We start from the raw sequence: 17,022 nt of genomic DNA, 5'->3' as shown, positions 1-17,022 counted from the left end.
TTTCCCATGGGGGGGGGGTGAACAAAGCCCCCGCGGTTGTGCAGTGTCTTAGATCCCACCTTTCCGCATGCCAGGACGAGAGGCATGTCTCTCCCCTCTGTTTTGCAAGGCTGTGGTTTGGTCACTTCACTTCAGCCAGCAAAGTGTGTGACTCTCGTCTCTTGTCGTCACCAGGCTGACATGCAATTGGATGAACTTAACGTGCTCCGACTCCAGCTGCAGGGGCCCCTCCCCGGGGGAGGTAAATGTGTCTCCGGGGGGAGAAAAAGGTCCGAGGCGCTGCTGCTCCTGCAAACCGGACCCCCGGTCCCGCCCGCCTCTGTTGGCCCTTCCCCAGGAAGGGAGCAGACGGCGGCCGGCGCACTTGATCCCCGGCCGGCCGGAGCCGGAGCCGGAGCCGCGCCCGGGAGAGCGGCGGGCAAGTGAGTGAGCCTGGAACACCAGGAGCCCGAGGCACCCAGACTCCGCCCTGGCCCGCCCGGGGCCCGGTGACGCCGCGCGGCTGCGATGGCACGCGGGGAAGGGGACGGCCCGCGGCCACTCTCGGCTTTAAAACGGGAGCGGGGAGGCGGGCGCGGCTGGGCAGTGCTGCAGCGCGGCGCTCGGACGCCGGCTCGCCCTTCTCCCGGCCCGCGGGCTGCCCAGCGGAGCGCCCCGCTCTCCGCCCCGGCTCTCGGCTGCCGCCGGCGGAGCTGCGGCTCCCGCGTGGGCAGCCGCCCCCGGCCCGGCCCGGCCCGCCGCCACGCTGGAGGAGCGGCGGAGGACGGAGCCGCGGAGGTGAGCGCGGGCCGGGGCAGGGCAGGGGGCAGGTGGGCTCCGGGCGGCGCTTCCTCCCCTTCCCCCCCCCCGCGCGGGTTTCCCGCCCCTGCAGCGGCGGGGTCCCGGTGCGAGGGGCTCCGCCTGCGGGGGACGGCGCCCGCGGTGAGCCGGGTCCGTGCAGCCGGGGGAAACCGCCCCCGCCGCGCCCCGCCCCGGTTCCTTCTTTGCCTGCCTTTGCTGGGAATTACCGGGCAGGGGCTGGATGCGTGCGGGAGAGCCGCGTGGCCCCTGCGTCTGACACACACACACTGGGTGGGTGGGTGGGTGGTGGTGGTGGTGGTGGGGGGGGTTCGTCTCCTGGATCCACTCCCGGCAGCGTGCGCCCCAGAGCCGTGCGGGTCCCGGCTGGGGCAAAGCTCGGACAAAAGGAGGAAAGAACTTAACACGTGCATTTTTCATGTGTTTTGCTGCACGCCGGGCGTTTGCATGTTCGAAAATAAGTACAGGCGCTGATGTGTCCGAGAGCAAATGCATCTCTTGCACAAGAATGTGTGCGCGAGACTTGGCGTGCAACTGGCTATGTGTGCGTGCATGTGTGTATGCGCACACAACTTATGTGTATATTACTGAGGTATACAAGTTGTGGCCCAGATCCTGCACCCTGATGTGCGTCCCCGGACCCTAATGGCCATGCAGACTCAGCTGTTGAAGTCAGTGGGGCTCTAAAAGAGCGAAAGGGTCCGTTGGCACAACTCGCTTTGTGGGAACTGGGGCTCTGGTCTCATGCGTGTGTACAGTTATTTTATATCGCTTTCCACAGTGGTTAAAGCAATTCTTCTAGTAGCATTCAATTTGGCATATCTCTGATGAATGCAGGATTTTACTTGCATGAAGGAAACCACAGGCTTGCCCCTCTGAGAACTGCAGATGCAATCTCTTTTTCTGTGGTAAGTTTAACTGAAAGTAGCTGTCTTGCACTGGCAAAGAGTGCTGGATTGGGCCTAAAATGGGAAATGCATACTGCTAAGTCTGACTTTTTACATTGGATAGAAACTTGAGGAAATTTTTTTTAAAACATCTGTGTAAAAAATGACATTGAATTTTTTTCCCACTTCAGACACACCTCTCTGGTGTTTACCAGTTGATACCTGACAATTTTTAAAGAGCTATTATTTGGAAACTTCTGATAAATCAGTAAAGCTTACTAATTAAACTGTCAGCAAGAACCATTTCAGGCAAATCGTATTTCTTTAAATGTTCTTAGTATCTCATCTGGCATTTTGCTAAATGGGAATATTCCACTGCCATAAACTAGCTGAGCAATGTTTCTTGTCCAGTCTTCTCTCTCCTTTCTTTCTTGAACTTCCTGCTAAGAATTTTTGTCCTCAGGTGTTCCACTCTCAGTAAAGAACAGACATGGAAATGAATGTTAAATCATCCTTTCGTTCTCATAATCTTGTTTTCTGCTGCAACATTAAGGATTATTCTATGTTTCCTTTGTTAGGAGGGCATTCTTTTAGCACCAGTATTTAACATTTTTTATAGTATTTCATAATAAATGTCCTTAGAGCTTCATGGCAACTTTGTTTAAAAAAATATGGAACATATCAGGCTTGATGCTTTAAGGAAGGTACTTACCACCCCTGAAAAGTGACAAGGATGTTCAGCTTTCACTGAAGTCAGTGGCAGTTCAGGGTGCTCAGCACCTCTAGAGGATTGTGCCCTTAAGCACCGAAGACCTGATATTGCAGACACTTATGAACTGAGTAACTTTACTCATAGACCTAGTTCCATTAACTTGGAGGGGACCTCTCATGTGTCTAGGTATTTGCGGTGATCCTAAGGCACACTGGTAGTAGCTTCACTGGATTTGTGTTAAGACATATTCCACAGAGTACAGACTCTTAGAAATAAGAGACTGAGATGTACAGTTTGCTTGGTATCTAAAAGCTACTTCATGCTTACAACATGCTTACTATGTAGCCCTGGTCTACACTGGGGAGGATCGATCTAAGTTACGCAACTTCAGTTACGTGAATAACATAGCTGAAATTAATGTACTTAGATCGACTTACTGTGGTGAGTCGACTGCTGCCACTCCCCCGTCGACTCTGCCTGCGCCTCTCGCGGAGCTGGAGTACAGGAGTCGACAGGAGAGCGCTCGGGGGTCGATTTATCGCATCTAGACTAGACGCGATAAATTGATCCCCGCTGGATCGATTGCTGCCCGCCGATCCGGTGGGTAGTGTAGACATACCCTTAGTGACTTAATTGTTCCAGTTATGCCTATTTTTCCCATAGTTAAAGTTGGCTTGATGAATTTAGCAAAATGTTAAAGAGCCAAGCATTTTGTGTGGGAGAGAATTTTGCTTCTTGCTAACCTGCTATCTTGTGCAAATATATCCAGTTCTTATTTTGTTTGGAAACCAGAAGTTATCTGCATATAAAAGAGGTAAGAGTCTCTCTACTAGAAATAGCTTAGTTGTAATTACCTTTAGTTCCCATTTAGATGCAGAATCTTAAATGGAATTGTGTGGTTTTATATATTTTGCACTGCGGGTTAAGGGACTTGTTCATTTGCTGTGGTCCGTCTCTTTCAATATCTTGCATGTATTTCAGTGCAGAAGTAAGTGCAGTGTCTTTCACAGTGACTTCTGTGGTTTTGTTGTGGAATCACAGAAATGGAAAGGCTCCACATCATGTCCAGGCTTTTGCTGACATTAAAGGATATGGCTCTAGGCTGTTTGTGGATGGCAGTACAACCCTGAGATTCAAGTGGTGCCTTGTTTCTTGTTCCTTCTATTTTTTTCAGACTGAAAACATGAAACAGTAACAGATTTTTATTTCACTTCAAAGAAAAACAATTTTTTTCCCCCTGATCTCCGCCACTTTCATTATGTGTGAATTTCCACTCTCTAAAAGAGTTGGTGGAGCTGACTGCCTGATACGTTGTTAGTATCATAAGTTGAAAATGTGGTGCAAGGAGAGCATCGGGATGTATTGCTTTTTTTTCTTTTTTCCCAAGGGGTGATGCATTAAACATCCTGTCTTGTTAGTTTTGTATCAGCTGGAGGGCATTTTAAGTAATTGGGTTTTAAAAGAAATACAGTAGGGGGAACCTTCCAAATACATTCTGATAATCTTACTGTCTGTCCATGTATGGCAAATAGTAAAACTGCTGATACCTTGCACTGATAACTAAAGAGGAGATTTATGCACAAAGTGCACATTTAAAGGAAAATGTCTCTTAAGAGTTGAAAATGTGTTCATTTGTAAATCATGTTGTTGTTCTCTGATTTGCCTGCCTGTCAATGAGGGCGCCATACTCAAGTATGAGAAGTTTCTTTCAGTGAACGCAGGTTACGTTTTCATCTCAAGGGGTCCCTGGCTGCAATAAGAATTTGAAGATGCATATAGGGTTTTAGATAATAATGGATATAGGGTTTTTTGTTTTATGAATGGAAAACTGGTTTTCTTAAGAATAAAAAGACATAACTTTTTTCTGAAATAGTAGAATGACTATCAGGCAGCTATTCTTAATAGATAAAATAAGTCATTTAGACTAAGATTTACTACCTGCCTGTTAGTAAGTACAAAATATTTCTTTTGTAGACAATGACTTGCTGGACTAGCTATTTTCTCAGGAAGCTGGCTTTAATAAGAATATTTGCATCTGTACTCACTTTCATTAATGATCTCTGCAGTTTTTTATGTGCCATTCAGTTAGTGCAGATTGATGCTTCTTTGACTGAATCTTAAGCCTTTTTGTCACAGTTGCATAGGTAAAAGGATTTGTAATTATCAAGCAAACTAAGTCAGTTGTATCAAACTACAGCATGCACTTTGCCCATCTGTTGCGGTTTTGAATGTGACCAGGGATAGGAGGGGAGATATGATGCAAATGCCCCTCCATTTTGGAGTTTGGGTTATGTGCCCCTCTGAAGATACTTTGTTGAAAATCAGTAGCCCCGATGCCTTTTCTATGGCCTTATTCCTTCCAGTCTGTCACTGTGCATCACAGATTATGGTGGCTTAATTATAACAGATGGCTAGATCCTTTCCCTACTCTGGTGGCCTGGCTTTGAGGTATTTTTCTTTGTATATTAGCTTCAGAATCTGGACTCTTGTAGCCTGATTCAGTGTTCTTGTAATTGCCAGGATCAGGTCCATCTTACTATTCTGTGTCAAGAGCAATCATCAGCTGCTGTGTGGCTTAAAATTTGTGCAGAAAACTTGAAAAGTGTGAAATCCACACAGCCATGGAACTTTAGATTTAACATTGATAGAAGTAGAATGTCTGGATTACCTCATGTCACTATACTAATCTTGGTTTTGGATACAAAAGTGTGATGGGGAACCACATCTGCCTCTTCTATTTTTTTTAAAAAAATACACACTCTTCTGTAATAAAGAAAACTAGGGTGGGGAGAAGAGAAATCCCTCTCTTAAACTTGTCCTATTCCTGAGTGGCTTGATAACAAAATAGAAATCTGCACCACTGGTGTAAAGATTGAGTGAAATCCTGACCCTATTGAAGTCAATGGGAGTTTTGTCATTGGGTTCAGTGAGGCCAGGTTTTCACCCTGAACCTTCCTCTGATCTATCCTTTGTCTTATCTGTATTTGCTTTAGATTTCAGTTTCCTTGGGACAGGGGCATTCCTTCTTCTTCTTGTTAGCACAGTGCTGAGTCTGCTGATAGCAGTTGGTTTAATAATAATAAAGCTGTAAATAAGAAGTTAGAGCTTTGTACTATTCAGATGAATCTGTACTGTGCTCTTTCCTCTTAATTATTTGCTAGCATATAAATATGTATCTTGAACTCTTTAGAACTTATTTACTCAGTATTGTATGATGGCTTCAAAGGAAGAATCATGGTCTGTCAAGGCTTAGTATACAGACCTTTTAGTTCAAAGATGCATCTCTGGGTCAGTGTAGGTGCTGAGAATGCATTGTATGTTCATATCGGTAAATTGCTGTACGTGAAAACTAAGTACTCATTTTAAAAACCAAATACCTTGCTTACTCTATTGTAAAATAATAAAATTATTGTTGTTTTGAAAGGCTTTAGGGATTATTTTATTTTTTAATTATACATGTGCATCATACCTAACTGGGTGTTCTTCCTTTCAACAACGGGTGAATTTTATTATTTGCAAAAGTAAGGGTCTAAGAAGTGCACAATACTTGTGTGCACTATACCTGGTGTGAAGGTTAGGACTACAACAGAGTGTAAAAGAGAACTAGATAAATTCATGGAGGTTAAGTCCATTAATTGTTATTAGCCAGGAAGGATAAGGAATGGTGTCCCTAGCCTCTGTTTGTCAGAGGGTGGAGATAGATGGCAGGAGAGAGATCACTTGATCGTTACCTGTTAGGTGCCCCAGAGGGAGTGAACCTGGCATTGGCTGGCCACTGTGGGAAGACAGGATACTGGTCTGGATGGACCTTTGGTCTGACCCAGAATGGCCATTCTTATGTTCTTATTGTATCCTATTTATCTGGACCATTCATCTAAATATTGACTTGAAACACCTCAGCAATTCCAGTACTGGCTGATAGGTGAGGATTAGGGATATGTTAAATAAGTTTAAAATAAATGAATAAGATGTGTGCAGTGCCACTAAGTAAGTTAACTATTTGTAACCTTTATTCCCCATCTATCCATCTAATCTTTTTTTTGTCTTCCCTCATCTTTTTATGTGTCTACTCAGATAATAAAAGCTGTTTGAGAAATTAGAAAAAGAAACTGAACAATCTTCAGTGGGGCACCAATCACCATACTGAGTTTTCAGTTCACAAATAAGACCCTAACATTTTAGAAGTGTCTAGGGGATCTCAATTTCTAGGTGCCTATCCTGAGATACTGTAAAATTGATTTTTCCAGAGGTGAATGCTCCACACTTTCTGAATATCTGGCCCCTGAGCACTGAACATCATTACTTTGTTCTGAAAATGTAACCTAATTTTTGCAGGATTTTTGTTACATTCAGTGTTGTAAATGCTTACCATGTAAATTTCAGGTTAAAACAGTCTCTGATGGCAAGATGTATATATTTGTTACTATTCTGAGTTAGATAACCTGTCCTCAAAAGCTTCTCTTTCAAATGTCTGCAAAGCACCATGTACATCTATGGCAATTAATACGTAATGTGTGAGATTATGCTTGAAAGATGAAACTTTTAAAACATTTTCAATACATGTCTTAACAATCAAACCATGTTATGTATTTTGATTAACTTCTCTATAAAACCAGAAAACATCCTTCTTCATGCTTTCAGGGTGTATTTGTTTGCTGGAAACCAGAGTCTTCCATTCAGGTGCACCTGGCTAGCTATGCTGCAGACAAATGTAAAGTTTACACTTCAAACTGCTGCACAGATTCCTGCATTCCTGGGACCTACATAGGCCACTGTCCTTTGGATTGTGAGACTAACACTCACTATAGGCCTGACCCAAACGCCACTGATGCCAATAAGAGACTCCCTATCAACTTCAGTGAGTTTTGGATCAGGCCTTAAACTAGCCCTTTCTTTCTTTCTTTTGTAATTTTATTTTGTAAATCAGTGGATGACAGGGGATGGATCACTTGATGATTGCCTCTTCTGTTCATTCCCTCTGGGGCACGTGGCATTGGCCACTGTCAGAAGACAGGATACTGGGCTGGATGGACCATTTGTCTGACTCAGTATGGCCATTCTTATGACTTAGAGTTAGGAACAAATCAAAGATTGCTATGCTTATTTCACTTATGATTGCAGGCATATGCAACTGTGAGATAAGCTACTTGTTATTTCACTCCCAGAATACTTAAAAAAAAAAAAAAAAAAAGTTTAGAAGTGTGAGCAGATTTGGATTTCTGCTTTGTTACAATTTAAAATGTTTGTCAATAAACTCTAGAGCACCTCATACTTTAAGTAATTCTTAATTGTCCTGACATCAAAAAATCCTAATCCATGAATATCGCATCTGGATGATGGATTGTGACTCCTGGAAATACAGATTTAAGACTGCGGATTACTAAAATCCCTTTACTTCTGCCATTTATCATAATTATAATTTCATTCAATTCTAATATAGTTGTTGCCTTAATAAAATGTTCTAATTTAAAATATTCTGAGATTTTAAAATGTTGTCTTGAAGCTTTATATAGTGCCCTTCTTCCCCAAAACAATCTGACTATCTTGAGGTACAGTCTGACTTTTTTGTGTGTGATTAATTCTTTATTGAGTTTCATAAAGAAGCAGACAATGTAAGGTACAGAAAGGTAAATGATTTACAGCTTGTATAAGTTTTCAAATACTGCGTGCTTCATGGGATCTCCAGTAGAATTATGGAATTGTGCAGCTTTGACAAGTTATAAAATTGCAAGAGCAGACAATACAAACCAGACAATACTGCGTAAACGTAACATGTTAGGCTGGGGGTAACAGTAATACAATGGGAGAAGACCTATATGAATAGGATAAGAGGGTACTGGATGGGAGGGGAGGCGTTTAGAGGTATGGAGGCCTGGCATTCTTTAAGTTAGCTCAACTTTTCTATCCAAATGTACCTAGAAACAGGGTCCGAATGTCTTCAGATTCATATAATTGCTGTCTACTGCAATGAGCTATTTATTCTTTGGCTGCTAACTAAGACAGGTCTGCATGCCACGCTCTATTCTGGGCATAAACCTGCTCTTCCATTTTTGTAAAATCATGTACTTGTTGATCATTGCAACCCTCAAGAACCCAAGTCTTTGTGGTGGAGTTAAACCCAATTTAGCGGGTCAGTCTGTGGAATTTAATTTCCCTTTGGGGTTCTGGTAAGGAAAATGGAGCGGTTTATGATCCAACCATAGGTTATGAAACAAATTACATTGCATTATAAATCAGTGCAGCTCATCTAGTTTCCTCTGTTCTCTTCTATTTTTTTACTTTATTTAATTAAGGACCACCTTTCCCGTTTAGCCTAAATTGGGCTCCATAGTTGGGGACTGTTTTGAACGTGCACTTTGTCACTTTTACATCAAAGCTCCTGCCTGCAAATCTAGGACTTTGATATTCACCTTACCTAAATGGTGAGTGACTTAGGTGGAAAACTGTGCTTATAAATATGGAGTCCACTATCTGAAATCTGGCTCTGAGAGTACAGTGCAGAGTGTAACCTTTTATTGGTTACAGGTTATTGCTACTAATCTGATGAATTAACTAAAATTTGATATGACTCCACTGAAATTCAGTCCCTACCACTTGTACCAGAGTTTAGGTTTTACATTTTTCTGTATGTTAGCGCAGTGAGCCAGTATTAAGTCATAAATCCTAGTTGTTTGTATGTGCAACTGATTTGGATGGCTTTTTCCATGGTTTTTGACCCTTGTATTCTGCCCCTCTGGTTTAGGTCACTACTGCTTCTTGAAGAAAATGGCAAATAGATTATTTTGGATGATACTGATAACGTTATATGTTTCTGTGTAACCTTTAGGCAAAAGAAATGGATCTGAGCCCTAACTAGTATATTTTCAATAACATGTTTAGCTTTTGATTGTTTCTCATTGTAGGTACAGAAATAGAATTTAAATACCCTAAATAAAGTCATTTTCACCATTAGTGTATTTTAGTTTTTATCATCTCTGGAGTTTCCTCATCTCAGTGTTTCTAATCTTAGAATTTAACCTTGATCAGAAAGTTTTGGTTATCTGCTTTTTTTTATACCTGAAGCTATAAAACTAACTCTTCAGCTACATTATTTAAACCCTTATACTTGAAAGCCAAGCATTCTGGGTCAGTCACTGAGGTTGCTAAATATAATTGGTCTCTGTGTGTAGGTTGGACTTGTATAATGCTTGCTTAACAGCCAAATGACAAGTAATGTTTCAGTCTATTGAATCACCTCTCAGTACACTGGGATTGGGTAAAACCCATGTGAGCTAAATGTGAATTCATATGAATAAGTGTTTGAAATAGAAATTTCACACACACAAATTTAACTTAAACCCCATGGTACATAGATGTTTTTGTAACCACAATGCTGTGAATTTTGCTCGTTATAAAATTAAACTGACACAGGTTCCATTTCGGACAATTGCTGTCCTCAGCTGTGACCGCTATCACCACTCTCGAACAGTAGCTCTGTCATACTGACTATCCTCAGGGATTGTCTGTTTCTAGCCAGAAACAATAATAGCAGGAAACAAAGATATGTAGTCATGCTCTCCAATACTTAATGAAGGCATTCATTTGGAAGTCTTGATGGCACAAACATAGAGTATATAGTGTCCTGAGAACGGCATTATATGTATTATGCAACAGCTCATGATCTATATGGGTGATGGTGTGTGACTATCCTGGATGAATTGTAAATGATGTGATCTACAGTAGCAATACCTCCCCGATACCGTCAAATGAACTGTATAATGTTCTTGAAATAGGGGCTCCAAACAAATCAGGGAAATGGAATTTTCACACAGTAAGCACTTGTATAAACAAAACTATGTTGGGAAAGTCAAGGAAGTATAGTACAGTAGTCAAATTATGAATAAAGCACTCTAGCACATTCAGCCAATGTTGAAATAAAACGGGCTCAATTCTGCCACCCTTACTTATCCTTATTGGCACTACTCACATAGCCCCCAATCCAGAAAAGTGTTTTAAGCATCAGCTTAAATTTAAGCATATAACCCTATTGGAGTTGGGAAGGAATTTTCCCCCAGGTCAGATTTGTAAATACCCTAGGTTCTCCTCCCTCTCCCCCCACTCCTTTCCGTGACCCAAGCTGAAAAGGTCTCTTGCTGGTCTGGACGAGAGTAAATGGTGGATTCTCTGTAACTTGAGATCTTTAAATCATGATCTGAGACTTCAGTAACCCAGCCAGTGGCTATGGGCCTATTGCAGGAGTGGGTGGGTGAGGTTCTGTGGCATGCAGGAGGTCAGACTGGATGATGACGATGGGCCCTTCTGGCCTTAATGTCTATGAGTCTGAGTCTGCTGCTGATTTCAGTGGGACTGCTCTTGCTCAAAGGGAAGCCTGTGTTGAAATGCTTTTCTGGATTCAAGCCTCTCTGAGCAGCCCCATTGAAATGAATGTATGAAATGCCTGGCAAGGGAATTGAATAAGGGTGGCAGAAATGGGCCCTTAGTAGGCATAAAAACGGTTCTCTTGACCAACATTTAGACCCTGCTATAAATTGCCTGTTTTCTGAGTTTGAAATTCCCTTTAATGCTGATGGCCTGCACATGGTCCTGTGTGTCACATACCCCTTAATTGGGGGCTAATTGTGGTGTGAAAGGTGTATGGGGCCTTATGCAATGAATTTCACTTTGAAGACCGATCAGATGGCATCAGTAGTAATAGGAAAATATTTAGTAGCAAGATTTTAAGTTAAAGTGCTTTCGCTTTATTTCTCTAATACATAAGTGACACATCATCAGAGCAAGTATGAAAGGGGAAAATTAATCTTGTTTCAAGGCAAGTAGGCTAATTGCAGAAATACGGCATTGGGATGAATTGGGGAGTCTGTCTGTGCACCACTTTGGAACTGTGGATAATTTTATGAAACTGTTATGGAAAGCCTATATGTATGTGGACTCCCCATCAGTCAGCAGAGTTGTCATGCCTCTGTCAGGCCATAGACAATGGTGAGTGGTCAGCACTCAATAGTCACCTATTCAAAGTAGAAGATCTCGGGGCAATCAGTTTGCTCTAGCTGGGAGAAGACATTTTCTCCTCTTGTCTGAAAGGAAGGGGTTCTGAGAGCAGTGGAAAATTACTAAAAGCCTGAAGAAAAGAAGCAGGTGACCCCAGCAGAAGTCTATAAAGTGATTCACAGGGGAAACTGGGGAAAGAGAGTCAGATTAAGATGAGATGGCTGCAGGGGCAGGATAGGGGAGAAGGCAGAAGATCCTGGTGACCTTCTAGATGGCACACTCATGGTTCCCAAGTGATGGGTGAGCTAGTGAGGGACATTGTGTGTTAGGATATTTTATTTTGTGCTTTGCAAGATTAAGTATAAATGAGCATAAAGGTGTTAGACTGGGGTGGGTGGATGGACTGCCTCGCAACTGCTGTGGGCAGTTAACCTGTATCCAGAAGCTTTGCACCTTTGGGGTGGACTTCTGGGAGACAGGTATGTTTAAGTACTGGAGAGTCTGAAGGGTCAGTGCTGCACCCAGAGGTGCTAGGCAGCTGGCCAATGGGTTCCAGCACTTGGGATGGGGATATGCCAAATAGAAGGACTGCTCGCTGAGAGTCTAGTGAGCTCAGACTGGGGCAGTGGCTAGCCTCTGTTCAGGAGCCAGGAACTTGAAACACCCAGAGCACGGGGCTTTGATTCTCCTCACAGCAGTCCTCATGCATGTCCAGGAAAGGGCCCACTAGGATCTATGACATTGCTATGCATAAAGATTTCCCTATAGCTGCACACACGTTTTTTGTTTAGAGAGTTTAAAAATTAGTATCGGCCACCGCCCTTCCCTACTTTTGTCTGAATATTAACGGTGATCGATATGAAATATATGTTATGATTGTTGGACTCATCTAATTTATGGAAGCAAGGACAATCTGATTCAAACAACACATCTGTTTTCCATGTGATGGAAAACATTTTCAGAGCTTCTGTGGCCTTTGTTGGACAGTGTATTTTATATTTAGTCTTAGACTCTTAGAAGATTAGGGTTGGAAGAAACTTCAGGAGATCATCTAGTCCAACCCCCTGCTCAAAGCAGGACCAATGCCCAACTAAATCATCCCAGCTAGGGCTTTGTCAAGCCGGGCCTTAAAAACCTCTAAGGATGGAGATTCCATCACCTCACTAGGTAACCCAGTGCTTCACCACCCTCCTAGTGAAATAGTTTTTCCTAATATCCAACCTAGACGTCCCCCACTACAACTTGTCCACATAAATGGATTTTGACACCTTTTTGAGGAGAAGCTGAGTTCCGGTGCTATCTCTCATTTCAGTCAAGAGTGATTTCATTTAGTGTGGTAGGAGAAAAGGCTTGTATTGTGATTTTTGATGTGAAAATGCTTCCTTTTAGTTAATGCATTAGTGTGTGTCTCTCTCTCCTTTTTCAGTTTAATGTGGATAGCTAGCATAACTGGAAAGGATTAACATAAAAAGTGATGGAAAAACATTTTAATCTGAAAACCGATCCATTAGGAAGGATAGATTGCCTTTTTAAAATAGTGCATTACACAGATTAAAACATACCCTTTTTTAGAGAAACATAGGGTTTTGAATCCAAAGTGAAGGAAGAGAAGAACCTAGTAAGATCAGGTTAATTATTTGTGTGACTCAGAAATGTGACTTAAAACAATCCTAAAATGTTAAGTGGAAGAAGGGGGAAAGCACCACTTAAAATTATATTTTTTTGAAACTGACTTTCAAATGGTTACTTCAGAGAATGATCCATAGCACATTGATGTCAATGGAAATTTTTCTATCGACTCCACCAGGCTTTGAATTGGGCCCTTGATGTTCTCTGATCCTGCATCACAGACAGTCCAGTTTGATTGATTTATATACAGCTCTAGTAAAGCCAGACCTTGAAAATAGTTATATGTGCAATACACATAAATTAATAGGCACATTACTTTGAATATCATTTAATATTTTCAAATGGGAATGGCGTACTAGACTCTTGAGCAAAATCATAGGCCCTTAGGAATCATTGCAAAACAAAACCTCTTTGTTCCTTAAATTTCGTTTGGGTCACCACCACCTCTCCATCAAAAGTTCAGTGTTTAATTTTGGTTCAAGATACAGAATCAGAAAAACCACTTTGTGGAAATCCTAGTCTACGTCTTGTAATATCTTCTCCAGAGACTGAATAAAGAGAGGTCTTGTTTGTAGCTTTTACAAGTAAGTTAGGGGAGCTCAAAGTCCATGCAATTCACTGAAGATTAGCTGTACATAGTATTTTTTATTAAAAAGCAGTGCAATATCAACTTTTGCAAATCATGCTCAAAATGTATACACTGGTGAGCATCCTGAGTACTGTGTGGTTCTCAGGTGATGGTGAGATATGTGGGCCTCTGGGGTTGGTAGATTTCTGTACAAGTAAAACCAGCTGTCTTACACTGTTTTTGCTTTTTTACTCCTAACCATCCATTAAGACACGCTTGTCTTAAGTCTTCCTGGTGCAGTAATGGCTTGGGTTGCAAATATCTTCTGTTAACCAGAACAAGGGATTTAGTATTTTCTTGGGGCCTGATCAGGTGAGGTGACAAGCACCCTCAATTTAGCAGAGGCTGCTTAATATCTTCCAGGAGATGCTAGATACCTTTCAGGATCAGAACCTGGCTTTGAAAATTCCAGTGACAGACTTGAAGTCTTGAACTGTGGTATCAATCCAGCTTTTCTGGCTCTAGTCCAAAGATAATCGTTCCACTTAGTAGAGCAGTACAGATGCAAGATAATGGGTACAGATAACCAGGATTTAATATTATATTAGAGTATTTTCCTTTTACCTCTAAAGAGCTGATTAGATGTTCCTTTATCTGATTAGATGTTCCTTTATAAAGCAGTTCATTGTTAATAGATGTCTCCCAAAAACTGGCATATAGTATTACAAAGCTCAGATGGAGTATAGCTGGCTGTAATCTGGCAACAAATTTCAGGGTGCTACCTGCAACTGGCATTTTCAGATGTATATGTCTTCACCAAGGTCACCTGTTGGTAACTTTTACCTCTCTTGATATTTTCAAAAGCACAAAATTAGGAATCCAAATGCCATTGACGTTCAGTTGGAGTGGGGCACCGAGTTCTCATTTGTACATTTCAAAATCTACCCCCTCTATTCTTAAAGTAGGTTCCAAGGTAAAGATGGTCAGCTGAAGTTTGTGGGAATTAATTTCTGGGTGCCCAATATTTAGATATCTATGGCTAGTGGTATAAAATATTTTATTGTTATGAGATTGGGATGATCCTATTAATTATTCGTGTGGCAATACCAAGAGCAAGTTACATCAGTTCATTCCAATTAAGAGCTGATCGCATGCTTCTGACTGTATGACCTGCCCCCAACCCACTAACCCATTTCCTTGGTAGTTACTGTAACATTGCAAACACAACAGCTTCAGAGAGTTGCCACTTTCTTTGTAATCAACATGCCAGGGAAATACTTCCCTGGTCCTCCAAGGATAGAAATGGAAGCATTATTTCGCACCATCATGTGTTCTGTATATGCCACATGGATTATAGAAAAGAATATTTCATAATTTTTTTTTTTTTTTTTTAGAACTGTGGTTCTCAGACTTGAAGACCTACTTTGTCACATCTTAAAACTCAAAAGTACTTGGCCTGGCTACCTCTACAATTTTAATCAGTGTAGTTATAATGGGTTCTTAGTCTAACATTGTACTTTAGATCAACCTGCATGCCATTTCACTATTGCCCATGTACCACAAGTGGTACCTGTACCATAGTTTCAGAAATGCTGTTTTAGTGCATTTTTTAGCTGTATTGTGATTTTTTTTTAAATGTTCCCCCCCATTTCTAAAGTAGAATTGTGAGTCCTACCATACAGGGCTGAGAGAACTATTAAAAGCATTGTAAAATGACAAAATAATCTTTCTAAACTTAAAAATGTCCTGATTTGAAATTTCATGGCCCTTCCACGGCTAGAAGTGAGGGCTATGTGTCCCATTGCGAAGCTGGGAATCTCCCCTTTGGAGAAAAGTTTACAGGCATGTTGGGGAAATCTGTACATATGGACCAGTCCTTCTATGGGTTTGGAAGCAGTTGGAACTAGCTTAACATCAGCATTAATAGGGACCTGTTCCTCAGACCAGCTTGCTTGAATACAAGAACCTAAATGTAAGTCCTCTGAAAATGTAGGATACAAATGCTCTCAATTTCAAATACATACTCTTCATTCTCAGAGCTGTGATTTCTCATATATCTATATCTGGCAGTTCTGACTGCTGTAGTGTATTTGGCCTGGTCTGCAAGCCCATTAGTCCTTGCACTGACACCTGGATACTTTGGGGAGAACTCGGGCCTCCTGGGCTAGTGTGGTAAGGAGTATCTCTTGGCTGCCTTTCATTTCTCTCACACTCCTTGGCAGTAACAATTAGCAGAAACAGCATGTACCAGTTGGCTGTGGATGCTTTTAGACACAGTTTAGGAAGGCAGGAAGCTGGTCCCTGGTATCAAAAAGATTGAGAAACGTTGATTTAGAGGAAGGTCTTGTTGTGAGGGTTCATTTGCCCATCACTGTATAGGTCCTGCTCAGCACATTAGCTCTCTGCTTCTGCATGCCTGTTATGTGTATCATGACTATCTAGCTAGGTCCTGACAGTATATTGCTCCTATCACCATGTCCTGGAAGTACCTAAGCACAAGAATTGTTTCTCTGCTTACATGAAGAGTCTTACTGCTTCCTATACCAAAACAGTCGCCTTGTGTCCACTTCTTCGTTTACGTTCAAGATGGCAGTGAATTTATCCAACATGGGCAGTTCTGTTCAATGATTTCAGACCCTATGCGTCGTCCTGTTATTCCAGTCATCTTTTCTGCTGTTGCTGTTTTGGTGTCCGTTCTCAGCCCCTGAACGGAGTGTATCTCTGGTTGGGTGTCCCTGCTGCCGAGGTTAGTGTTCATTATAACAGTTCCAGGTTTAGTGTGTAATCTCCAGGGTGATCAGTGCCAGCAGCCTAGAGAGGAGGGTACTGCGGCTGAAATGGTTATTTTCTTCTCCTGGTGGCAGTCCTCAGTGGTTTAGTGTAGAACCACTGTGGAATTCTCAGGTGACACTTTGCGCAGGGACACATTTCGTGCATGAGGTCATTGTGCCAGTTAGCTGCAGCGGGCTTCGAATGGGATGATTTCTAATCTCTTTGATTTGGGGAAAGCTTACCAAAACTCTAGGGGCAGAAGCACTTCTGTGCTGAACTGAACTCCCAGGTGATGCAGGGACATATGATGAAATGGACATATGCTGCTACTCTTGAAATTTGTCATAAATCCATGGGGTGGTGCAGCAGACAGATTTGTTGCCTGGGAACATAAGAACGGCCGTACTGAGTCAGATTAATGGTCCATCTAGTTTAGTATCCTGTCTTACAACGGTGGCCAATCCAGGTGCTTCAGAGGGAATGAACAGAACAAGGCAATGATTGAGTGAGCTATCCTCTGTCGTCCACTCCCAGCTTCTGGCAGGCAGTGGCTAGAGACTCCCAGAGCATGGGGTTGCATCCCTGACCTATCCTCCATGATGGACCTATCCTCCAGGTATTTATCTGATTCTTTTTTTGAACCCAATTATAGTTTTGGCCTCCACAAC

At 42.1% G+C, this 17,022-nt stretch overlaps 1 protein-coding gene across 5 annotated transcripts in view; it reads left to right on the top strand.

The window, feature by feature from the left end:
- Positions 1-282: 282 nt before the first annotated feature.
- SLC4A4 (solute carrier family 4 member 4) overlaps positions 283-17,022 on the top strand; it is a 268,875-nt gene continuing 252,135 nt past the window's right edge. For 2 of the 5 annotated variants that reach the window (XM_073340384.1, XM_073340383.1), the window contains exon 1: positions 677-777. The gene's annotated coding sequence lies outside the window, so the exon portion shown is untranslated. Of the gene's footprint in view, positions 423-676; positions 778-17,022 lie in introns of those variants that run through there. The other 3 variants (XM_073340388.2, XM_073340382.2, XM_073340385.1) reach the window with 3 other exon arrangements.

This window comes from Lepidochelys kempii, chromosome 4, assembly GCF_965140285.1.
Source record: "Lepidochelys kempii isolate rLepKem1 chromosome 4, rLepKem1.hap1, whole genome shotgun sequence".
NCBI classification, from domain to species: domain Eukaryota; kingdom Metazoa; phylum Chordata; order Testudines; family Cheloniidae; genus Lepidochelys; species Lepidochelys kempii.
This window is presented reverse-complemented; position numbering and strand designations above follow the sequence as displayed.